At 37.0% G+C, this 26,113-nt stretch overlaps 2 pseudogenes; both read right to left on the bottom strand.

Moving 5' to 3' along the window:
• Nucleotides 1-1,542: 1,542 nt before the first annotated feature.
• Nucleotides 1,543-3,048, bottom strand: LOC122738704 (annotated as a pseudogene).
• Nucleotides 3,049-12,041: 8,993 nt separating this feature from the next.
• On the bottom strand, nt 12,042-12,690 carry LOC122738703 (annotated as a pseudogene).
• Nucleotides 12,691-26,113: the final 13,423 nt, after the last annotated feature.

Raw genomic sequence — 26,113 nt, 5'->3', positions numbered from 1 at the left:
TCCACCACCAGTGGATTAGCATCCCAGTTTTCCCATATCCCTGACAACATCCAACATTTTTCTTTTTTGCTATACTCTGTAACTTTTTGTGACACTCTGTTAAGTGTAAAGTGATACCACAAGAGTTGTTTTTTTGTTTGTTTTGGGTTTTTTTTTGGCAGGGCAATGAGGGTTAAGTGATTTGCCCAGGGTCACACAGCTAGTAAGTGTTAAGTGTCTGAGGCCAGATTTGAACTCAGGTCCTCCTGAATCCAGAGCTGGTGCTTTATCCACTGTGCCACCTAGCTACCCATCAAGAGTTGTTTTAATTTGCATTTCTCTGATCAATAGTCATCTAGAGCAATTTTTTCATATGATTATAGATAGCTTTGATTTCTTTTTCCGAAAACTGCCTGTTCAAATCCTTTATCCATTTATCAATCGGGGAATGACTTGTATTTTTATAAATTTGACTCAGTTCTCTATATAATATTATTTTTCTATAAAAATATAAATTTGAGAAATGAGGCCTTTATCAGAGATACTTGTTTCAAAAATCCTTTCCCAGTTTTCTGATTCCCTTGTAATCTTGGTTACATTAGTTTTGTTCGTGAAAAACTTTTAAATTTTATATAATCAAAATGATCTATTTTACCCTTTGTTTTGCTCTTTATATCTTCTTTGGTCCTAAATTCTTCCTCTGTCCATAAATTTGACAGATAAAAAATTCCATGCTCTCTTACTTTGCTTATGGTATCACTCTTTATATATAAATAATTTACCCATTTTGACCTTATTTTAGTATATTGTGTGAGATGTTGGTCTATACCTAATTTCTGCCTTTCTGTTTCTCTTGAGTATTGTGCTTGAATGTCAAATTGTCTATTCAGCTCTGGTCTTTTTGTCATGAATGCTTGAAAGTCATATATTCATTAAATATCCAGTTTTTCCCTGAATAATTATATTCCATTTTGCTGTGTAGGTCATTCTTACTTGTAATCCTACTTCTTTTCAAAATATCATATTCCCAAAACAAACAAAACAAAACAAAACAAAGAAATACCATATTCTAAGCCCTCCACTCCTTTAATGTGGAAACTGTAAATCTTGTGTGATCCTGATTATGGCTCCATGATATCTGAATTATTTCTTTCTGTCTCCTGCAATATTTTCTTTTTGACCTGGGAGCTCTGGAATTTAGCTGTAATATTCCTAGAAGTTTTCATTTTGGGATCACTTTCAGAAGGTGATTTGAAGATTCTTTCCATTTCTATTTTACCTTTTGGATTCAAGGTATTGAAGCAATTTTCCTTTATAATTTCTTGAAATATGATACCTCTTTTTTTTTATCATGACTTCCAGGAAGTCTGGTAATTTTTAAATTGTCTCTTCTTGATCTATTTTCTAGGTCAATTTTTTTTCTGATGATGTAACTCACATTTTCTTCTATTTTTCATTTTTTTTGACTTAGTTTTATTGTTTCTTGTTTCATAGAATCATTATTTTCAACTTTCTCAATTCTAATTTTTTTTCTTTTGCCATAGAGGATAGATTTTATTGGATTCACGCCAGCAGCCCATGTTTCTTCAGCACTTTTGTGTATTTGTGTATTTTACCTTCCACATTCTTCTCAGCTTGCTTGTGTAGGTTTGCGAATTTCTTTTTGTCATAGGGTGCAGAGCACCCCAGAAGTTCTCTGGGGCACATCAAGGAGTCTTCTCCTTGAAAAACTAAACCAGAGGACAGATACACCTAGAGAGATAATCAGACTGAGCTAGCTTCAATCTCCACCCTTCATTCTGATCTCCCTTACCCCTGGGGAGATAAGTTTGGACATGGCTGTGGCCTTTGTGTCCTGGAGAGAGATCTATAGCCACCCCTCACCCAATTCCCCCAGCTACCACCAGTGGGGGATGGTCCTCCCTCACTAAAGGAACTTTCGACAGTCAAATGGTCACCCCTCCCCCCATCAGTCCTCTATAAAAGTACCTGCCAGTCTCCTGCTCAAGGAGATTGGTACCTCTGAGCCACGTGCTTTGTGCCTATCTCCCCATGAGAAGTCCAAGGATTTCTTTCATGGTTTCCCTCCCCCCCCTTCCCTTCCTTTGCCCCTAAATAAACTACCACCTTTTTCTAACTGCTTTTGTGTGCAAGAGGGCATAATTCTTACTCTTTTTTTTTTTTTTTTTTTTTTGCAGAGCAATGGGGGTTAAGTGACTTGCTCAGGGCCACACAGCCAGTAAGTGTCAAGTGTCTGAGGCCAGATTTGAACTCAGGTACTCCTGAATCCAGGGCTAGCACTCCATCCACTGCGCCACCTAGCTGCCCCTTTTTTTTTGAAGCTTTTTTTTTTTTTTGCGGGGCAATGGGTGTTAAGCGACTTACCCAGGGTCACACAGCTAGTAAGTGTTAAGTGATTGAGGCCGGATTTGAACTCAGGTACTCCTGAATCCAGGGCCAACGCTTTAGCCACTGTGCCATCTAGCTGCCCCCTGAGGGTATAATTCTTTAAAGAGGAATTCCTAAGAACCCCAACCCCTAACCCAAACCCCGTACCCCATTTCCCCCATAACATTTTTCTTTCTATAATGGATCTTAGCTTTTTCCTTCCTCTTCTCTTCCAATGTAGCAGTCACTGCCTGATACTTCCAGCCAACCTCATGGGGCAGGCGCTCCAGATAAGCAAACTTTCTCGTTGGCTTCAGCTGGGACAACCATGCATTTCTGTTTGTCATACGGTGGGGGAATGCCATCAAACACCTTAAAGCATTCCAAGGCAGCCTGACCACACTTGGTCTTGTGGGGAAGCATCCCTCCAACAGTCCTCCAGGAAATGCAGTTGGGGGCTCTGAGGTGATAAGGGCCTCTTGAAGGGTTTGTGTTCATTCACTTTTAGAGGAAGACCAGAGATTTCAGCTTGTTCCAGTAGAAGTTTCCCAAGATGTTGATGCCTTCCCAGTGAACCACGACCACCTTCTGCCCCAGGAGGACTTGCTTGGCCATGATGGCTGCCAAGTGGCCCAGAAGATGGCCCCACCCATCAATCACCAGGACCTGCCCATCTGCCATGGCCAACACGGCCTGGGAAAAAAAAAAAACCTCAATTCTAAATTTTAAGGAATTATTTTCTTCAGAGAGTTTTTGTACCTCTTTTTCTATTTGGCCAATTTTGCTTTTTAAGGTTTTTTTTTCTTCAGTTAATTTTTATACCTCCATTTTCATTTGGCCTATTCTGCTTTTTAAAGTTATTGTCTTCAGTGTATATTGTGCCCTTTTACCATTAGGAAAATTTTGGGTTTTTTAAGGTGTTATTTCTTCAATATTTTTTGTGCCTCTTTTACCAAGCCGTTAATTATTTTTTCTTAACTTTCTTGCATCTCTCTCATTTCTTTCCCCAATGTTTCCCTACCTCTTTCACCTCTTTCTTTAACACATTTCAGAATTCTTGTTGGGCTTATATCCAATTAATATTTTACTTTAAGACTTTGGTTGTAACTATTTTTACATTGTTGTCCTCTTCTGAGTTTTTATCTTGGTCTGTTCTGCCACCATAATAGCTTTTTATTGTCAAGTTCTGTTGTTGTTTGCACATTTTTCCAGCCGATTTATTTACTTTGAACTTTACACTACAGTTAGACTTTACTCACCTGGGGTTAATGAGACACTATCCCAAGCTTTAGGCTTTTTTTGTGCTGTTCTTTTTTAGAGTTAGTTCTGGGGGAGTGGAGATCTGCATATTTTCAGTTCTTCTAAGGTGGTGTGATCTGGACAAAGGTGTGGTCATTGCTCTCCTTTTCTGCTCTTTAGTCTTTACCTAGGAAAAGTCCCTAATCCTCTGTAGCTGCAAGTGCTAGCATTCTTCTCTGCCCTGGAACTGTGACCAAGAACTGTGTATGGGTAATAAAACAGGGTCCTGCACTCAGTATCAACTCAGGGTTCTCAGTAATCTCTTTTTGATCTCCTTAAGATCACTAGCCTGAGAACTCTAGAAACTGTTTCTTTCTGACCACTTCCAAGACCTTCCATAGGTACCACTGCCCTTTGGGCTGGCCCTACCCCAATGTCGTGGACTTTTGCTGCCCTCCTAAGATGACTTAGACTGGAAAAAATGTGTAACCCTGACATTTTGCTGGCTCTATCATTCTAAAATTTGATTTGAGGCATTACTTTAAAGTTGTTTGAAGGGAATGTTGGAAGAGTTTGGCTGGGTTGCTGCCTCTAATCTTCCACATTGGCTTCTCTCAGGCCTCATCCTTCTTGATTTCTCTGCAGCCTCTGACATTGTCAATCACCCAATTTTCCATGATAATTTCTTCTCTCTAGGTTTTTGGGACACTACTCTTCTCATTCTTCTCCCACGTTTCTGACTTAGTGGTTAGTCTCTTTTGGAGGTACTAGAGAGATCCAAGACCCCTGCATCTTCATTCAGATTACCACTGCTAACCCTCTGGGCAGTTTATCTTTTTCCTTTATACTATTTCACTTGTTGATTTTGGTCATGGTCCATTTATTCTTCTTAACTATTATCCATTTCTAAGGATCTAACTAACATATATATGTAAATAATGCTCAGATATGGTTCTCCAGCCCTGACATCTCTCCTGACATTTAGTCTAGCATATTCATCAGCCTATTATTCATCTCAAAATTGATGTATTGTAGAAACCTTAAGCTCATGTCCAAAACTGCTCATTATCTTTAACTAAAACCATTCTCTGTTCTTAACTTCTCTGTTATCTTTGAGGGCATCTGCATCCTCTGAGTCACCCAGGTTCACAACCTAGGTGTCATCCTTAACTACTCACTCTTTTATTTTCAAGCACTTTTCAAGTTCTATAATTTTTATCTTTTTAACATCTCTTATACATACCCCCTTCTCTTCTCAGACACTATCATCACCCTGGAGCAGGCCCTTCTCATCTCATATCTAGATTTTTAAAAAGAGAAAGTGTTGCTATTAAAGTACCCACTATTATTTTGGCACAAGCATTTCTTGATCCTGCCTTCCTGTTGTAAACTAGCGTTTAGATTGTTTTTTGAGGAAATAATTCTCCATAAGCTATAAACAAATGTAAAAGAATATTTGATTACTGCCTTCTTATAGGGTGGTAGACCCTTGAAGACATTTTTTTCTAAAAATAGTAGGTACAAGTACAAAAGAAATTTTGATTTCATTACAGATGTGAGAGCATATTGATTTGCTCATAGAGAAGTAAATATGAAGGGCATTTAGACTGGTTTATCGACTGTTGGTGAGCATGAGATAATGTTATTTACGGTGTAAACATTTTTACCTTCTTTTAATTCAAGAAGTGAGTGGTCATTTACCCTATTTCGAATTATATATTTTTTTTAGCAACAAACATTTATTTTATTTTTTCCAGTTACATGTAAAGGTACTTTTCAACATTCATTTTCATAAGATTTAGAGTTCCAAATTTTTCTCTCCCCCTCCCTCCCTTTCCTCCCCACTCCACAAGATTGCAACCAGGTTATATATATACAATCCACAAGTGCTCTTTTTATCAGTTCTTTCTATGGGGGTGGATAGTAAGATTCATCATTAGTCCCTTGGGATTGTCTTGGATCATTGAATTGCTGAGAGTAGTTAAGTCATTTACAATTTCTCACTGAAAAATACTGCTGTCACTATGCACAATGACCTCCCAGCTCTTCTCACTTCACTATACATCATGATGCTCATGAGTCTCTCCAGGTTTTTCTGGGATCATGCTGTTTGTCATTTCCTGTAGCACAAGACCATTCCACCACAATCATATATCACAGCTTCTTCCATCATTCCTCAATTGATGGACATTCCCTTGATTCTCAATTCTTAGCCTCCACCAAGATTTGCTATAAATATTTTTTGTACAATTTTTCCCCCTTTTTCATGATTACTATAGTTGACTGTTTCCCTTCCATCCTATTCCCTTCCCCATGATATTTATTCTATTATCCATCTTCTTTCATCCTATCACTTTTCAAAAGGGATTTGCTTCTGTCTGTCCCCTCCCCCAATCTTCCCTTCCTTCTTCTGCCCCTCTCTCTTTATCCCCTTCCCCTCCTATTTTCCTGCAGGTTTAGAGAGATTACTTCACCCAATTGAGTGTGTATGTTATTCCCTCCTTGAGCCAATTCTGATGAGATTAAGGTCTTTGAGCCAATTCTGATGAGTGTTAGGCTCATTTACTGCCCAGATTAAATAGATTACTCCACCCAGTTGGGTGTGTGTGTGTGTGTGTGTGTGTGTGTGTGTTAATCCCTCCTTGAGGCAATTCTGATGAGTGTAAAATTCATTTACTGCCCTGCTCCTCTCCCATCTCTTCCCCCCACTCCATAAGCCTTTTCCTGTTTCTTTCATGTAGGATTTCACCTCTACCCTTCCCCCTCCCCCAGTGCATTCTCCTCACCCCTCAATTTAACCCTAAAAATGTCATCATGGGGCAGCTAGGTGACACAATGGATAAAGCATCCACCCGGGATCCAAACCTATCCTCAGACCCAAGACAGTCACCCACTGCACGACCCCAGGTATGTCCCTCAATTCCAATTTTTTATGGTTCTCTAGGGTCTTATATTTGAAAGTCAAATTTTCTATTCAACTCAGGTTTTTTTCATCAAGGATGCCTAAAAGTCCTCTCTTTCATTAAAGCCCCATTTTTTCCTCTGAAAGATTATGCTGAGTTTTGCTGGGTAGGTGATTCTTGGTTGTAATCCCAATTCCTTTGCCCTCTGGAATATCATATTCCATGCCCTCCAGTCTTTTAATGTAGAAGCTGCTAGATTTTGTGCTATCCTGACTGGGGCTCCACAGTACTTGAATTCTTTCTTTTTGGCAGCTTGCAATATTTTCTCCTTGACCCGAGAGCTCCGGAATTTGACTATAATATTCCTAGGAGTTTTCCTTTTGGGATCTCTTTCTGGAGGTGATCGGTGGATTCTTTCAATTTCTATTTTAGCTTCTGCTTCTAGAATTTAAGGGCAATTTTCCCTGAGAATATCTTGGAAGATGATGTCTAAGCTCTTTCCTTGATCATGGTTTTCAGATAGACCAATAATTTTCAAATGATCTCTCCTGGACCTATTTTTCAGGTCAGCAGTTTTTCCCAGAAGGTATTTCACATTGCCCTATATTTTTTATTCATTTGGATTTGCTTTATTGTGTCTTGGTTTCTCATAAAGTCACTGGCTTCCATTTGTTCAATCCTAATTCTTAGGCAATTATTTTCTTTCTTTCTTTCTTTCTTTCTTTCTTTCTTTCTTTCTTTCTTTCTTTCTTTCTTTCTTTCTTTTTTTTTTGTGGGGCAATGGGGGTTAAGTTACTTGCCCAGGGTCACTCAACTTGTAAGTGTCAAGTGTCTGAGGCCGGATTTGAACTCAAGTATTCCTGAATCCAGGGCTGGTGCTTTATCCACTGCACCACCTAGCTGCCTGGCAATTATTTTCATCAGAGAGCTTTTCCATTTGGCTTTTCAAGCTGTTGACTTTTTTCTCATGTCTTTCCTGAATCACCCTCATTTCTCTTTCCATTTTTTCCTCTACCTCTCTAACTTTATCTTCAAAGTCCTTTTTGAGTGCCTCTATGGCCTGAGACCAATTCATATTTTTCTTGGAAGCTTTAGATATAGGAGCCCTGACATTGACATCTTCCTCTGAGGGTGCACCTCGATTTTCCTTGTCACTGAAGAAACTTTCTATGGTCCTCACCTTTCTCTGTCAGCTCATCTTGCCTTTCCTTTACTAGACTTTTATCTCCTTAAAGTGGGGCACTGTTTCCAGTCTGCAGTATTCCAAACTTCAGAAGTTCCAGGTTGTATGATTTAAGGAGGATCAGGTTCTTCACTTGCCTGGCCTGTTCTCTGGTCCATAGATGACCCCAGCCCAACTTGGTAATCAACCAGCTTTGTGTGTTATGGTTGTCAGCTCCAATGAACCTGTGCCCCTCCCCAACCTGGGCCACTGCTACTCAAGCCTACCTCCTGGTTCTCAGCAGGTGTGAAAAACCCAAGTTCTGCCTCAACACCAACATAGACCCCTGTAGTCTCACCCCTGATAAGGGCTCAGCCCTCTCATCGGACTGTGAGCTTAGTTCCAGATGACACTGGCGCTTCAGCTGATTCAGAGGTTCTGGGTGGTCTCCTTCTCTGGTGAGGCCTTCTTGGGACTGGATTTGTGTCAGGGTGACTGTGGGGTTGGGCTTGACTCCTGTATCAGCACAGCAGCTCCCTCCTTCTGACCTTCCAAGCCATTATTGATTAGAAGATGATTTCAGCACATAGAATGTTTTGCTGCTCCAGGCATTGTCCTATGGCATTATTTGGATGTTTTTTGGAGTGATTGTGTCATGAGTTCAAGAGCTCTCCACTAGAATTATATTCCTTAAAGAGAAGTTTTTTCTTACTTTTTTCTTTTTATCTACACTTAGAGTGGAACATAGTATGTACTAAATAAATGTCTATTGATTGATCAAGGACAGATAAAAAGAATATATTGTTCTTGGATATAGATTTCTGATGACTCAAAACTTAATTTGCCATGGATAAAGTATGAGCTTTGATTTTTTGGGATGGTTAGTACAAAATTTATTCAAATTATATTTTTGTAATGGTAACTTTTAGAGTTGTAATTGTATTAGATCATGGGTATAAATCCAAAGAAAACAAAGTGAAAGTGACTTGTACAATTTACATGGAAATGGAGGCTAGTTCTAAAATGGAGTTATTCATGTCAAGAGAGGAAAAATTCAGAACTTCTCCCTCTTTGCATGCATGATTTATAACACACATATACAAATATGTGTGTGCTGTACTTATTTACAGGGTAAACTATTCACTTTTCCCCCCACCGGTGTAATTGGGAATAAATATGTTAGGACAAATAACTCGGTTCTATTTTAAGCCTCCATTTTGTAACTAAGTAATTGTAATGTGATTGTAATGTACATTTTTCTTGTAATAAGATAAGGAATTGAGTGCTATAATTTGGCAATGGCAAGTCTGTTCCACAAATTTGGTAAACAAGGGTTAATGAGGTATATTCCTCAAATCTGGCAAATTGAAGATGATTAATGTTGGTTAATCAAAATGATAAGCTTAGGTAATGGATCACCAATCAAAACTTAAATATAACTTCTAATTACTCTTATCTAGATCCATAAACACCCATTGAAAGCCCAGCCATTATCCTGCTCTTAATAGTTGTGTTGATTGATGGAACCTTGTCAAAATACCACCATTGGAGACACATGACCTCTGATTGGGCAGAGAAAGAACATCATTATTAGTACTATCATGAGCATGCTTATGGGAACCTCTAGGGTTTTAGATTAGAGGTTTGCTCCTAGAGAATTTGCTGTTTTTCTTATTTAAAATTCAACAAAGTTTGATGGCATACATTGATGAAGATAAATCTTATTAGTCTAACATTAGCCTAATAAGCATATATAGCAGCAAATCAATTTACATGTCTACTGTGTTACAAACTAAGTAGATTAATATCTCACACTTTGTCTAGCCTTTGCATTTTATGCTTATTTTATAATCTACATAATACAAAACACTAGAGATTCCTCTCTATTTAATGAATCATTAAATAACTTAGATTAAGAATCCTTCCATGACTCAGATCTAGTGACATTGTCCTTTAGTACTATGAATTCTTTTGAAATTTGTTTATCATTCAAAATTTTGTTTTTACTTTATTTATTTTACTAACATCTATTTACTTTTATTATTTATATATTGTGAAGATTCCTAGGTTCCTTTCTTTGGGGCACTCTTAATTAATAGTCCCTAATTCTCACTGATCTATCTTCTTTGCCCATCTTTTAGGTTTATGTATTACTGGAACATATAATGTGCACATACTTCTTTTCCCTTTTATTCATCTAGGGGTATTCTGGTCTCTATTGTATTTCAAGCCTGGAATTTCCAAAAATGTTTGTTGTTGTTGTTTTTCTAAGTATTTATTAATTTATTTTTAACATTATTTTAAAATTTTTTGAGTTCTAAATTCCCTCCCTTTAACTCCTGGTAGAGGAGGGTAAGTAAAGGCAAGCAATATGATACTGATTATATGTGTAAAGTCATGCAAAACATTTCCATGTAGCAAAAAAGCAAGAAAAATAAAGTGGAAAAGGCATGCTTCAGTATACACTTAGAGTTCATCAGTTCTCTCTCTGGAGATGGATAGCATTTTTTGTCATGGGTCCTTTGGAATTATCTTGAATTATTGTCTTTCACAGTTGATCATCATTACACTAGTGTCATTACTGTGTACAATGGCCTCCTGGTTTTGCTTACTTCACTTTCCATCAGTTAATTTGTCTTCCCAAGTTTTTCTGAAACTATCCCCCTCATCATTTCTTATAGCACAGTAGTACTCTATCACAACCACATGTCACAACTTGTTCAGCCATTCCTCAATTGATGGGCATTTGTCCACTTTCCAATTCTTTGCCACCACAAAAAGAACTGCTTGTAGGATGATTTCAGAAAGGCCTGGGAAGACTTGTATGTAACGATGTATAGTGAAGTGAGCAGAACCTGGAGAATGTTGTGTACAGTGACAATATTGTTTGATGAAGAACTTTGAATGCAATGATCCAAGACGATCCCAAAGGACTAATGATGAAACATACTATCCACCTCCAAAGAAAGAACTGATATTGATTGAACACAGACACATGCTATTTTTCACTTTCTTTAATTTTTTATTTTATTCAAATTTTCTTATACAAAATGACATAATTGCACATTTATAACCTACATGTGATTTCGTACCACCTCCAGGAGGGAGGAGGGGCAGGGGAAGGAAGGAAAGATAAAATTTGGAACTCAAAGCTATAAATAAAAATGTTTAGTATTTTTTTTAAAATAACTGCTATAGGGGCAGCTAGGTGGCACAGTAGATAAAGCACTGGACCTGGATTCAGGAGGTCCTGAATTCAAATTTGGTCTCTGACACTTGACACTAGCTGTGTGACCTTGGGCAAGTCACTTAACCCTCATTGCCCGGCAAAACAAAACAAAACAAAACAAAACAAAATAATAAAATAACTGCTATAAATATTTTGTTACAAATCAGTTCCTTTCCATTTTCTTTGACCAGAGGTGGGTTTTTTAAAATACTGGGTTAGCTTCTATGTCTATTTTTTGCCCCAAATGCTACATAACCAAGAGCCATAAACACTTTTTAGGGAAGAAAAAACCAAACTATTCACCTCTTTGTAACTCAAGGACCTTACTCCTTTTAAAACTAAATACTAATGTTCCACTAACATCTGGTTTTCCCTGGAGATGTTTACATGCAATTGTTCTATGAAATCAGTCAACCATGAAAACTCATTTTAGTGAAAAAATGTGTGGAGATGATTTAACTTAATGACTTAGTTAAGTTGAATGACTTCCAGTAGCATAGTAATGTATTTTGAGAAGAAATTTTAAAACAAGAGAGAAAAGTTTGTCTCTCATCTTGTTCAAATGATTTTCCTTTCCTCAGGGGGAGAAAGGAAAGTCTGGGAATCCATCAGAGTTAATAAAGGTTACCCATTACTTTATTTTATAATGCTTGGGAAAAATATGTAAAATCTGCTTATTTGGCTCTCCTAGGCATTCCATATGTATGGGACTAAGATTAGAGGGACACAAGATCATTAAAGTATATTTCTGCCAAGATGTCTTTTTAGTGGCTTCACTTGTATAACCAGGGCATCCCATGCCTAATCATCCTACTGGAATTGCTGGAATATTTTGATACAATATACTGTCCCTTAGAAACTCTTCTATAAAAGAGTGATCTCATTTCATGAAAAAGTAAGAAATGTATTACAGATATCTGATAGAATAAGTCAATGACAAATATTTCCTTGTTATGTTGAGAATATCACTGACTAACACAGAATTCTCTGTGAATAGAAAAAGGATATGTGCTTTCTACTGGATCATGACATGATAGTCATGACTTAGTTCACCCTGGAGAGGAGGGTAAGTAAAGCTAGAGAAAGAAAGCAAGGCTTCTTTTTGTTTCTTTCTTTTTTTGTATTATTTTATTGAAAGTTCTCAGAGGCTGTTTACTTTTTTCTTCTCCACATCCTGCTCTGTAGCCTCCTTGGCTTGTTTTGCCCAGATGCCAAAGAGATGGGCATTGGCCCAGGCCTTTCAAAAACTAGCAAAAGCCTTGAAATTCTTCTTATCTTCAGTAATGACATGAGCTTTCTCTTTCTTGTAGACATTTCTGATTCGCATAACTGGTCCTGTAAGATGGGTTGCCAATTTGAGTTCTTCAGCAGAGCTCTCTCCCTTCTTTGATGCAGATGGTTTCCTTGGGAAGAGGATCAGTTTGGACCTATATTCTTTCAGCCACTGCACATTTGCCTGGAGAGACTCTGTAGACTTATTTCATTGACGAGGGTCCACAGAGATACCAATGGTCCATGCCACTTTTTTATGTATTCCAGCCACCTGAAGCTCTTCCAAGCTTAATCCTCTACCAGCACATACTTTGGTGTGGTATCGGACAGTAGAGCACCTCACAATGGGCTGGATAGGACCAGAGGCAGTGCGAGGAGCAATTCGACGGGATTTTGCTTGATTGGGCCTTTCATCTCCTGATCTTCCTGGCTGGCTGGTTAAATTATGTGGCCACTCATCTTTACCAGTCTTTGAGGAAATGGGGTTTCAGAATCATGCCATTTTGGCTGGGTGCCATAACTGCTTAGAGCCCTCCTCATGGGCATGACAGCCAAATGAAAAGGGACGAGATTTCTTTTTCTATAGTCAGTCATAAGCAAGAAGATTTTTCTGATACCCACTATCTACCTTGGGAAGAAAGCCTGTTTCTGTCAAATTATTTTTTAAGAAACTGGCTGATTAGAACTTAAGCAAAGTAGCTTGTGCAATTTCAATTTCATTCCATTTGACATAAATTGTAAATACCTACTATTTATAGGTACTGTAGAGGTTGGGGATATACAAATGAAATGTGATAACATGTTTGTCAAGGAGCATGATAGGAAAATATGACATATACACAGATAATTACAAGATAATGTGATTATAATGTGATGGATTTGCTGAAAGATGGCAGAACAATAAGAAGCAAAAGGAGTTAGATCTGATTAAATCCTCTCGATGAATTAGAAATATCACCTTATGACAGAGGGTGTGTGTGTGTGTGTGTGTGTGTGTGTGTGTGTGTGTTTGTGTAAGAGAGAGAGAGAAAAACTTTATTAAATCCTGCAGAGTCCAAAGCGACCTTGCCTCTCCATATCTTAGGATAAAATCACTGGAGACTTTCACTTCTCCTTGATCCCACTAAAAGCAGTGTCTGACCTGGGACTAAAGATCATGTGATTCCCAGATTCTTGCTTACCTTCCCTAGCCTATTCTTTTCCCTTTCCAATGCAAAGTAGTTATGGTTTAGGAAACAGAAATAAATGAATATGATTTCTCAGCTCCATTTTTCTCCTTCCATATCCTTTCTGAAAGAGACTTCTGATTGGGAGACAAAAGAGTAGTCCAGGCTCCTCAGTCCTATGCATCTCTTTATTCCATTTGAAAGAAATGCTTGGGTGAAGCAATGGGACCCTATTTCTCAGGTATTCCTCCTTGCTTCTCCATCCATGATGAAAATAATAGGATTTCTTGATATTCCTCTCCAAAATTAGAAAGTATTTTCACTAACAAAGAAGGTTCCTGGATTCCTCCTCTATCCCTCTATAATAAGTACCTTTACTTTCTTTCCTCTCCTCTCTTTTTTAATCCCTTGAAATCTGAATTCTAACATTGTACCCAAACCACTCTTTCCAAAGTTACCAATGATCTTTCTGTGTGTGTTTGTGTAAAAGCCAATAGCCAGGGAGGGCATCCTGGAAAGATGGGAGGATAGGTCAGAAAATTCCAAGCTATCCAGATTTCTTCCACAAACAAGATAAAATGGTGCCTCAAGGTGAACACAGAGCAGCAAAAATAAGAGTTGGGGCAGAGCAGTGGTCCTCCAGGGACAAATGGAGAAGGCCTGAATGAATGCCTCTAGACTATCTCTACTGAAACAACAAATGACAAGCCCTGGGGGCAGCTGGGTTGGGAGGTAGCCCCAGTCCCAGGCCCAGGAATTCTCACCTCACAGACAATGTGTGTATAGGGGGTCAGATATCTTAGTTGGGGAAGACTGAAAGACTCTCTGCTGCCAAGGGATACCAGACTCAACTGAGCTGCTATGATTCAGTTCCCAGCTGCAGCTGAAGGTGAGAAGGAACCAGCACACATCCAGTGAGTGCAGAAGCAATTGGAGTAGGACGCTACTGATTGTGGGCACTTACAGGAGAACTGAGTTACTGGTTTTGGTTCCAGGCCAGAGGGGAGGACCAAAGGTTACAGCCACTGGAAGGTCCTCAGGGAACATGAGCGTTTCCAGCATAGTGTGACTGGGGGATCCCTAGTTGTGGCCTGGAGGAGAAAAGGAGTACTGAGGTTGGGCCCTGGGCAAAGCGCAGAAAATAACAGTAAAAGGGACCTGAGGCCAGAGGCACCATCCTTGAACACCCCAGGACTAGAGGTGATTATAGTAACAAGCTAACAACAACAACAACGATGATGACAATGACAACAGCAACAACAATAATAACAATAATAAACAACCAAAATAAAAATGAGTAAGCAAAGGAGAAATAACCTAATGCTAGACAATTACTATGGGGATAGAGAAGATCTGCGTTCATTTTCAGAGGATACTGAAGCAAAAAAAAGCCTCTCTGAGATAAATGAAATAAAGTCACCCCCCAGAAAAATGCTGTTATCTGAGAAAACAAGACATAAGAAAGGAGGATTTCAGGAAGGGGTCTCAAGGCTAAAAGTCACTCTTGCAGGTGCCTAAAAGTAGATATAGAAAAGTACTTCAAGACTACTGGTCTAGCTAGTTCAAGTGTGCCAAAGGTTGAAGCTAGTTTGTACTGCACTTGCTTAATTAGCTTATGCATATTAACTACCAACAACTCAAAGGTGGAAACTGCCACCATTTTCAGACATCCGATGTATGTAATGGGAGGGAGGACATGTTAAGGGGAAATATGTAGAGTTGTTACAGGAAGATTGTACACCTCTTAGTCCTCAACCAATGAGGCAAAGGGGGAGGGGACTTTGTGATAGGATTAGGGATTAAAAAGAGTAGTTTATTGTGGCAAAGAGAGCTGCTATTCTTTTTCTTTCTTTTTAATTAAAAAAAATTTTTTTTTTGCAGAGCGAGAGTTAAGTGACTTGCCCAGGGTAACACAGCTAGTAAGTGTCAAGTGTCTGAGGCTGGATTTGAACTCGGGTCCTCCTGAATCCAGGGCCAGTGCTTTATCCACCATGCCACCTAGCTGCTCCCCTGTGAGCCAGTCTTCTTTTTTTTTTTTAATAGTTGCAATCAATTTATTAAAAGAGATGATTGATTAGGCATCTGAAATGGTGACTTCAACCTGGTTCAATGCTGATAGAATTGATCTGCTTCACAATTTCAGAAGGACTGTGCAAATCAATAAAACATTTGTGGGTTCTCATCTGGAAGCAATCCCAAGGCTTAGAACCTTCACCGAAAGAAGTTTTTCTAGTTGTAATTTGAAGTGTCTTGGTGGTCATTCAAACAGGTCCCTTCACTTTCAAGTTCTTTCCTTTGGCTCCTCTAATCAGGTCAGCACACACCTTCTCGAGTGACTTCACATTGCAGTTGGTGAGGGTGATCCAGATCCAGTGAAAGGCCACTTTGAGCTCCACAAGTGTCTTGCCAGTGTCCTTGAATGCCATGGCAGTGGAGCAGCTTCCTGACTGACTTATTCCTCAGTGAGAGCAAACAGCAGTGAGTCAGGAGGGAAGAAGCAGAAACTGTGGACTCCAAGCTGTGGTGATGGTACCTTCACCAAAGAGTGAGCCACTATTCTTTATGGTGTGTACCCATTCTTGCAAGAAGGTAATAAAGCCTTTATATATTCACCAAAAAGGAAAATCCAGTATTTTTATTTCTGATAACTTGGCACCCGAACAGGAACTTGAGACAGACAAGGCCAGCAGGACTTTGGGGAAGGAAGGAAGATGCATCCCAATGATTTCAGTGGTCCTTCCTTCCTTGATAGTCCTGTCTGGTTTGTGCATTCTGTCAGTTCAGGGAGTTTTGAAGTTTGTTGGTGATTATGTGAGTGCTTGGAGCACTGGTGTATTGGGGCTTGGGGTAGCCACTCCCAGGAAAAAGGAAATTAAATCTAGGGTGATCAGGAAAACTCTGTATGTACAGACCAAGGTAGGTATTATGTCAGGAATCTCAGCACTGTGTGTATGCATGTGTGTGCTTTTACTATGAAGCTAGTGTGGAGGATTGGAGTTAGGAAAGGATGAAGTGGTTGTTAGTAAAGTAGTGAGAGATTGTCCTGAAGGAGTTGAGGCACCTGGGAAATTAGGCAGGATGAGATAAGGATTCAAAGGTAAATGGGGAAAGAGTGATAGTTTTGTTTCCTCCTTGCCTATTCTAATTCCTTTAATTCCTTTCTCTTCTCTGATTGCTAAAGCTAACATTTCTAGGACAATATTAAATAATAGGAGTGATAAGGACATCCCTGTTTCACCCCTGATCTTATTGGGAAGGCCTCTAATTTATCTCCATTGCATATAATACTTGCTGATGGCTTTAGGTAGATACTGTTTATTATTCTAAGGAAAGCTCCCCCTATTCCTAAACTCTCTAGTGTTTTTATTAGGAATGGGTGCTGTACTTTGTCAAAAGCTTTCTCTGCATCTATTGAGATAATCATATGATTTTGGTTGGTTTTCTTATTGATGTGGTTGATTATGTTAATAGTTTTCCTAATGTTGAACCAGCCCTGCATTCCTGGTATAAATCCCACCTGGTCATAGTGTATTATCCTGGTGATCACTTGCTGTAATCTCCTTGCTAATATCTTATTTAAGATTTTAGCATCAATATTCATTAGGGAAATTGGTCTATAATTTTCTTTCTCCGTTTTTGCTTTGCCTGGTTTTGGTATCACCACCATATTTGTGTCATAAAACGATTTTGGTAGAACTCCTTCTTCACCTATTTTTCCAAATAATTTGTATAATATTGGAATTAATTGTTCTTTAAATGTTTGGTAAAATTCACCTGTAAACCCATCTGGCCCTGGGGACTTTTTCTTAGGGAGTTCATTAATGGCTTGTTCAATTTCTTTTTCTAATATGGGTTTATTTAAGGATTTTATTTCCTCTTCAGTTAACCTGGGCAGTTTGTATTTTTGTAAATATTCATCCATTTCATTTAGATTGTCAAATTTATTGGCATACAGTTGGGCAAAATATTTCCTAATTATTGCTTTAATTTCCACTTCATTGGTGGTAACATCACCCTTTTCATTTTTGATACTGGTAATTTGGTTTTCTTCTTTCTTTTTTTAATCAAATTAACTAATATTTTATCTATTTTATTGGTTTTCTCATAAACCAGCTCTTAGTTTTATTGATTAATTCTATAGTTTTTTTGCTTTCAATCTTATTAATTTCTCCTTTAATTTTCAGGATCTCTAGTTTAGTATCTAATTGGGGATTTCTAATTTGTTCTTTTTCTCACTTTTTAAGTTGCATGCCCAATTCATTAATCTCCTCTTTCTCTTTTTTGTTCATGTAAGCATTTAGAGCTATAAATTTTCCCCTAAGCACTGCTTTGGCTGCATCCCATAGATTTTGGTATGTTGTCTCATTATTGTCATTCTCTTGGATATAGTTATTGCTTGTTTCTATGATTTGTTGTTTGGCCCATTCATTCTTTAGAATGATATTATTTAGTTTCTAATTGATTTTCATTCTACTTTTCCCTGGCTCTTTCTTACATGTAATTCTGAGAAGGATGCATTTACTATTTCTGCCTTTCTACATTTGACTATGACGTTTTTGTGCCCTAATACATGGTCAATTTTTGAAAATGTGCCATGTACTGCTGAGAAAAAGGTATATTCCTTTCTATCCCCATTCATTTTCTCCAGACATCTATCATGTCTAACTTTTCTAGTAATCTATTCACCTCTTTCACTTCTTTCTTATTTATTTTTTGGCTAGATTTATCTAATTCTGACGGGGAGATTCAGATCTCCCACTAGTATAGTATTACTGTGTAATTTCTCTTGTAACTCATTTAACTTCTCCTCTAAGAATTTGAATGCTATACCACTTGGCGCATACATATTTAATATTGATATTACTTCATTATCTATAGTACCTTTAAGCAAGATGTAGTTTCCTTCCTTATCTCTTTTAATGAAATATATTTTTGCCTGTGCTTTGTCTGAGATAAGGATTGCTACCCCTGTTTTTTTTACTTTAGCTGAGGCATAATATATTCTGCTCCAGCCTTTTACCTTTACTCTGTGTGTATCTCTCTGCTTCAAATGTGTTTCTTGTAAACAGCATATTGTAGGATTTTGGTTTTTAATCCACTCTGCATTTCGCTTCCGTTTTATAGCAGAGTTCATCCCATTCACATTCACAGTTATTATTACTGACTGTCTATTCCCCTCCATTCTATTTACCCCTTTTGTACTTTTCCCCCCTTCTTTTACCCTATTCCTACTCAACAATGTTTTATTTCTTACCCCTGCCTCCCCCAATCTGCCCTCCCTTTTGATCACCCCCTCTCTTTTCTTTACCCTATCTCCCTTGCCTTTGTCCTCCCTTCTATCAGCCCCCCTTTTCATTCCCCTTTTGCTTCCCTAAAGAATGAGCTAAGTTTCTTTATCCCAGTGAATGTATAGGTTATTCCCTCTTTGAATCAAATCTAATGAGTGTAGGGTTGAAACAATGTTCACCCCTCCTTTATTTCCCTCTATTGTAATAGGAAAAGGGAGGGGGGCTGATAAAAGGGAAGGAAGATTGAAGGAGGCACTAGTCAGAAGCAAAACACTGGTAAGGAGGAACAGGGTGAAAGAAGAAAGAAAAGAATAAACAAAGGGAAAAATGGGATGGAGGGGAATACAAAGTAATTATAACTGAATGGGATGAACTCTCCCATAAAACAGAAGTGAATAGCAGAATGAATTATAAGCCAGAATCCTACAATAAGTTTTTTACAAGAAACACATTTGAAGCAGAAAGATACACATGGAGTAAAGGTAATGGTTGGAGCAGAATATATTATGCTTCAACTGAAGTAAAAAGAAAAAAAAAGCAAGGATAGTGATCTTTATCTCAGACAAAGCAGAAGCAAAAAATAGATCTAATTAAAAGAGATAAGGAAGAGACATCTTGCTAAAAGGTACCATAGACAATGAAGTAAGTTATATCAATACTGAACATATATGCATCAAGTGGTATAGCATCCAAATTCTTAGAGAAGTTAAATGAGTTACAAGAGTTATAAGAAATAGACAGAAAAACTATACTAGTGGGGGATCTTAACCTCCCCCTCTCAGAATTAGATAAATCTTACCACACAATAGATAAGAAAGAGGTTAAAGAGGTGAATAAAATTTTAGAAAAGTTTCATTTTTTCTTATATGCAAGTTTTCTTGTTCAGAATGACTAATGGTAATATTTTATATAATAAAACACGTATTAGCCATTTGCTTACCACCTCAGGAAAAGGGGAGGAAAGGAAGGATAAGATTCGGAACTCAAAACTATAACTAAAAATTTTTATTATTTTTTTAAAATATAAAATACAGTGCATTTATTTAAGTATTTTATTTCCTTTTGTGTTAATCTGTAGAATTTATATTTTTATAAATATTCATTCATTTCATTTAAATTGTCAAATTTGCAGGCACACAGTTGGGCAAAACTACTTATTGCTTTAATTTTCCCTTCATTGGTGGTACATTCACCCTTTTCATTTCTCATACAAGTAATTTGGTGGTTTTCTTTTTTTTTTTTAACTCAAATTAACCAAAGGTTTGTCTATTTTATTGTTTTTTTTAACCAGCTCAGTTTTACTTAATAATTCAATAGTTTTCTTACTTTCAAATTTAGTAATCTTTCTTTTGCTGTTCAGAATTTCCAATTTAGTATTTAATTGGATGTTTTTAATTTGTTCTTTTTCTAGCTTTTTAGTTGCATGCCCTGTTCCTTGATCTCCACTTTCTCTATTTTATTCACATAGGCATTTAGAAAGATAAAATTTACCTTAAGAACTGTTTTGACTGCATCCAAGTAAGGTTTTGGTATCTTGTCTCATTATTGTCATTGTATTTGATGAAATTATTGATTGTTTGACCGGTTCATTCTTTAGGATAAGACTATTTAGTTTCCAACTAGTTTTTTGTCTATCTTTCCATGGTGCTTTATTATAAATAATGTTTATTACATTATGATCTGAAGAGGATGCATTTACCATTTCTGCCCTTCTGCATTTGACTGTGAGGTTTTTGTCTGAATACCATATATCATTAAGAAAAAGGTATATTCCTTTCTCTCCCCATTCATTTTTTTTCCTCCGGAGGTCTATCATATTTAATTTTTCTAAAATTCTATTCACCTCCTTTTTTTTCTTATTTTGTGGTTAGATTTATCTAGTTCTGGGAGGGGGAGGTAGAGGTCCCCCACTAGTATAGTTTTCTGTCTATTTCTTCCTACAACTTACTTAACTTCTCCTCTAAGAATTATGGATGTTATACCACTTGGTGCATATATGTTAATATTGATGTTACTTTATTGTCTATGGAACCTTTCAGCAAGATGCAGTTTCTTTCCTTATCTCTTTTAATTATATCCATTTTTGCTTTTGTTTTGTCTGAGATAAAGATTGCTACTCCTTTTTTTTTTTACTTCAGCTGAAGCATAATATGTTCTGCTCCAGCCTTTTACCTTTACTCTCTGTGTCTCTCTGCTTCAAATGTGTTTCTTATACACAACATATTATAGGATTCTAATTTTTAATCCACTCTGCTATTTCCTTCCATTTTATGGGAGAGTTCATCCCATTCACATTCACAGTTATGATTACTAACTGTGTATTTCCTTCTATCCTATTTTTCCCCTTGTTTATACTTTTCTCTCTTCTTTCACCCTTTCCCTTCTTACCAGTATTTTACTTCTGACCACAACCTCCCTTAGTCTGCCCTCCCTTCCATCTGTCCCACCTCCTTTTTCTTTCTCCTTTTGCCTCCTAGTTTTACCCTCCTTTCTTTTTTCTTTTCTTAATGCAATTATTTATTTACTTTTTATCTTTATAGTTTTTTCCAGTTACATGTAAAGATAGTTCCAAATTTTTCTCCCTCCCTTCCTTCCCTCCCCTCTCCACAATACAGAAAGCAACCTGTATTGGTTATATATGTACAATCACATTAAACATATTTCTGCATTAGTCATTTTGTGAAAAAAGAATTAGAACAAAAAGGAAAAACCTCAAAAAAGAAAAAAAGTAGAAATAGTATGTTTCAATCTGCATTCACAGATTTTTTTTCCTGAATGTGGAGAGCATTTTCCATCATGAGTCCTTTGGAATTGTTTTGGATTATTGTATTACTGAGAAGAGCTAAGTCTATCACAGTTGATCATCTACGCAATGTTGCTGTTACCATGTACAATGTTCTTCTGGTTCTGCTGACTTCCACACTCAGCATTAGTCCACTTAAATCTTTCCAGGTTTTTCAGAAATCTGCCTGCTCATTATTTCTTAGAGCAGAATAGTATTCCGTTACATTCATATACCACAACTTGTTCTGCCATTCCTCAATTGATGGGCAACCCTTCAGTTTCCAGTTCTTTGCCACCACAAAGAGAGCTGCTATATATATTTTTGAATGTGTGTTTCCCTTTCCTTTTTAACTAAATTTTGTAAACTGAATGAATTTCAAAGACATTTCAAATATATACCATTCAACTCTGACTTCAAGACTCTATTACCTTGACTGGACTAAGGATAATGCAATCATTACAACTAAGGATGTAGGTGGGGCAATTGGGCCTCAGAAGCTGAAGCTATCACAATTTTTTTTCCTTTTTGAAAGAACCATGGGTTTAATGAGTCTGTTTATGGGATTATGTTTAAAAAAAAACCAAAGGGTTATTGAACCTTATTACTTGATTTGTAAGGCAATTAATGAACATATTGAGTCTCACTGATGTTTTATTTCCTTTTGATAAATTGTTTATCACCTCAAGTACCTGTTATTGCCATTATACTAGATAGAGAATTCATGTACAAGATGATGTGGTTTACTTTCTTAATGAAGATTCTGTAATAATGTTTAATATTATCAGCCATTTACATTCATTTATCATTTATATGTCATTGTGACTATGTATACTTTGGGTATGGTTTGGGATTTTTGTATATATATTTCAAGTATATCCTAAGTTATGCAGCATAACATGTATTTTTATCATCATATTGTCTTTTGTGAAATTAATATGAGATTTATGAATTTTGGAAACTTACCATTTCAGAGATTAATTGCTCTTACACTGAGCTTGATGGAGATGGTTCAACTCCATGATGCAGGCCCTGGAGAGAATATATGTACAACAGGAAGAGAGACAGGTACATGTAAGATGCCCTGATGGAGGCTGAGAGAACAGCCATTCAGCAAAACCTGGAGGTGGGATTCCTTTATTCCAAATACATTCAGGAAGTCCATAGTTTGCTGATGATAGCAGCTATGTAGAGCACAATCACTGGACATAGTCCAGTTTCTTCCTCTCTCCCTCAAAAAATGGTCTGGTGTTATGGTAACTCTAACACATGCACCTGGTTTAGCTTGTTTTTTTTTTCACTCAGTCTGGTGGCATGGTTATAATCCATCCACCTGAGGCCTAGCACAATTACTGGATGTCTACAAAACCATGAGATGTGGTATGGTAACCTTTCCATAACATTTTCAGGTGTCATAATGGACATATTACTAAATCTGGCCTTAATCCAGACATATGGTGGTAAAAAGTGTTATTGATATCATAACTGCCTCAACTCTGTATTGCATATGGGTATAAGTATCCTCCACAGGGGGGAATGTAACATGCTGTATGTATCAAGTTTAAATTTGAGTTATATTTTGAAGAACTCTCACTGTTTAATTTGATCACTGACAGTGCTATACTAAAGATTAGTGGAAATCCAGCAGTTCAACAGCTAAGGAAGTAAAAGTATCCAGAGACAACCAGAATCCAGAATCCAGTCCCCCTGATAGCATCTTAACATTCAACAAAGACAAGATTTCAAGGACTTTAAATGAACATTTTTGGGGTTTTTTTTCCTTCTGTTACTATATACACCATCTGTAATATGTATTTTCTGTAGAGGCTTTCCCTCTGTAGACACTGTCAAAGCGCGAGTCCATGAGGGACTGCCCTTCTGGACAAAATTTTCCTTTTCTCCCTTTCCTATGTTGTTATTAGTATATTGTTTGTTAGCATAGGTTATGATATTGTTATTTTTTACTGTTTCATCAAGAAAACACCCCCGTGTTTCTTAACAAAACAAAGGGGGAAATGTGATAAAATAATGGAATTTGGCAGACACCCAGGTGTCCCACCTGATTGATTTAGTATTGTTTGAATTGGGTGAAAATGAGAAACTAAGTACCTACTTAAGGATGATTGGATGGAGGCCACACCTGGCTGGCCCTGAGTGGCGTGTTGGTATACTACTAGCAAGAGACCACTCTCAACCAATAAACTTGAAGGACCTCCCCTTTGGAGGAGGGAGAGAGGAACTAGGAAGTGAAGAGACATTCATTCTGGCATGAGGGGGAGAGAGAGAGATGGGACGCATATGTTTGCTCTTTGGGAACTGCTGAGTCCGGGCGGTAATGTGATTGCGGGTCGTATAATTTTCCTTCTCCTATTCCTTTTTTCTTGGTCCCTATTTTATTAACCTTCTTTGTGTTTTAAATTTGTTCCCATCAATAAACCCAGTTTTGTTTTTTTCTGGAAGAGGCTGTTAATCTCCTTCCTTACCCCAATATTACGGCGAGCTGCCCAATTAATTCCCCATATTAAATCTGGCCCTTATAGGCCCTGCTTCCAACTATTGATTCTCTCTTACTTGACTCTAATTTCTTTTCCCAATTTTTTTTACTTCTCTTATTTAATTAATAAAATCCTTTTTTAGTTCTTCCAAGAGGGCTTTTGGTCTTGAGACCAATTCCTATTTTCCTTTGAAAATGTAGGCATTTTGACATTGTTGTCCTCTTCAGAGTTTACTGTTTTGGTTTCCCCTATTGCCACAGTAACTTTCTATGGTAAGGATTTTTTTTTCTGTCTCATTCATATTTTAGCCTATTTTTACCTTTTAAAGTTGAGCTTTACTCCTGGGGCACAGGGTGGTAATGTCCCAAACCTCTTTTGCTGGGGTCCAGTGGTCTGATTGCTGGCTTTCTGCTTGGACTCCTCAGCAGCTTTATTACCTTCTCTTGCCCAAGATAGTGGATAGTGGCCAGTAATTAGTATTGCCTTAGGTGCCTTGGAGAGTTTGGGAAAGTGGAAGGGGAAGGGTAATCTATTAAATAGGCTAAAATCCTCTGGTGAACAGTGGGATCCCTTGGCAGGTGGAAAACCCATGCATGTATAATTTTCTCCATAAAGTAAATAAGCCAGTGAGTCCACTGTACCACCTCTTGATCAAAATGTTTACTGTCTAACCAGATAATTGATTGAGTTACTTTTTCATAGATATCAAAAAGTTAGATAACAAGCTACTCTTGTGGATAATAACATTGCCAATACTATCTGCTTAGTGCACACACTACTGACATACTGACATGTGATGGTAGTTACTATCATGAAATTATAGTGAAATCTAATGGATTTAATATATACTTTTTTGAAAGTCTTCCTATACTTTAAAGTCTAGTTTACTATTTACATGAAAATTCTGATTCCCTGATCTACTCTATTCCTTCATTCAAAAGTAATCTTTCCTTTAATCTCCTATGATACTTTGTTTTTCTTTTATGAAGTTACCTCCCTATACTTTCTATTGTTGTTATTGTTGTTGCTATTAGTATTATTATCATATATACCTACCATATCTTTCCTGGTAAGCTATGAGATACTTGAAAGCAAAGGCCATATCTTATTCATGTTCTTATCTCTCATTGTGCCAAAGCCATGACTTTGAAAAAGTGAATTTTTTTAAATTTGAAAATATATTGATTTTCATAAGGTGGGTAAAGAATGTTTTATTTGGCTAGATTCACTTTAAAATTAAGTATAAATATAACAACTGATTTGTCCTGGATAACTTTGGGAACTAACAATACAGTGTACTGTCCTTATTTATAAAATACAGTAAAAATTTTTGGATTTAGAAATTAACATGCCCTGAGTGAGTATGCATAGTAAGAATTATTATTTTCATTTAAATGATGCAAAAATAGAGCCAAAAAGACTTCTAGTAGCAACCAATAACATATCTAGGCTTCTATATCTTTTTGAAAGAGCCATGTTTTCCTGACTCCTTCAAAATGGCTTTCTTTTCATTGTGACCCAAAATAATGTGATTACAAATTCTGCAAAATATATAATTATATATACTCCCACGATATTGCTTTTGGCCTTATAATATTGGATTGACTTGAAATAGCAAAGGTAGTTTCTTAAATTAATTTAAAAGTAGCTGAGAACACAGCTCTAGCTATAACTAAGTAATTTATATTTTACAATCATTCCACTAAAATGTTTAATAATCTAGTATGATAATGAAAGAATTTAGTTCCTCCATACTAATAAAAATAAGACCAAAAGAACTTTAAAGTAAGTATGAGGGCATTCTCTTATAAAGAAAACAACAAACTGCACAAGTGAAACTGGCTTGTTGCTCAATGATTAAAAAGAGAAAACCTTCTGGGTTAGTTCCCAAAAGGTACAAACAGATGTTAGCAGTGTTTCACAGCTGCTAAAAATGATATAAATCCAAAGAATTTTTCTTTGTTTTTATAAAGTTAAAAAAAAATCTAGACAGCAAATTTTAGTCATTCAGATACTCTTAGCAAATGACATCTGGTTTCTGTATTGCTTATTTAAGCAATTCTTTAAAAATATGTTTGCCAAGGAGAGTAACTCTAAACTTTCAATCCTTCATTGTACAAAACTGTAAAATTTAGATGACAAAATAGCATGAAGAGTCTATTTTAAGCAATGCAAGTCTCATATCGTAACTAGCAAGCCCTATTTTAATA

The sequence above is a fragment of the Dromiciops gliroides genome, chromosome 2 (assembly GCF_019393635.1).
Source record: "Dromiciops gliroides isolate mDroGli1 chromosome 2, mDroGli1.pri, whole genome shotgun sequence".
Lineage (NCBI taxonomy): Eukaryota > Metazoa > Chordata > Mammalia > Microbiotheria > Microbiotheriidae > Dromiciops > Dromiciops gliroides.
Note: the sequence above shows the minus strand (reverse complement) of the source record. Positions and strands in the feature narration are given on the sequence as shown.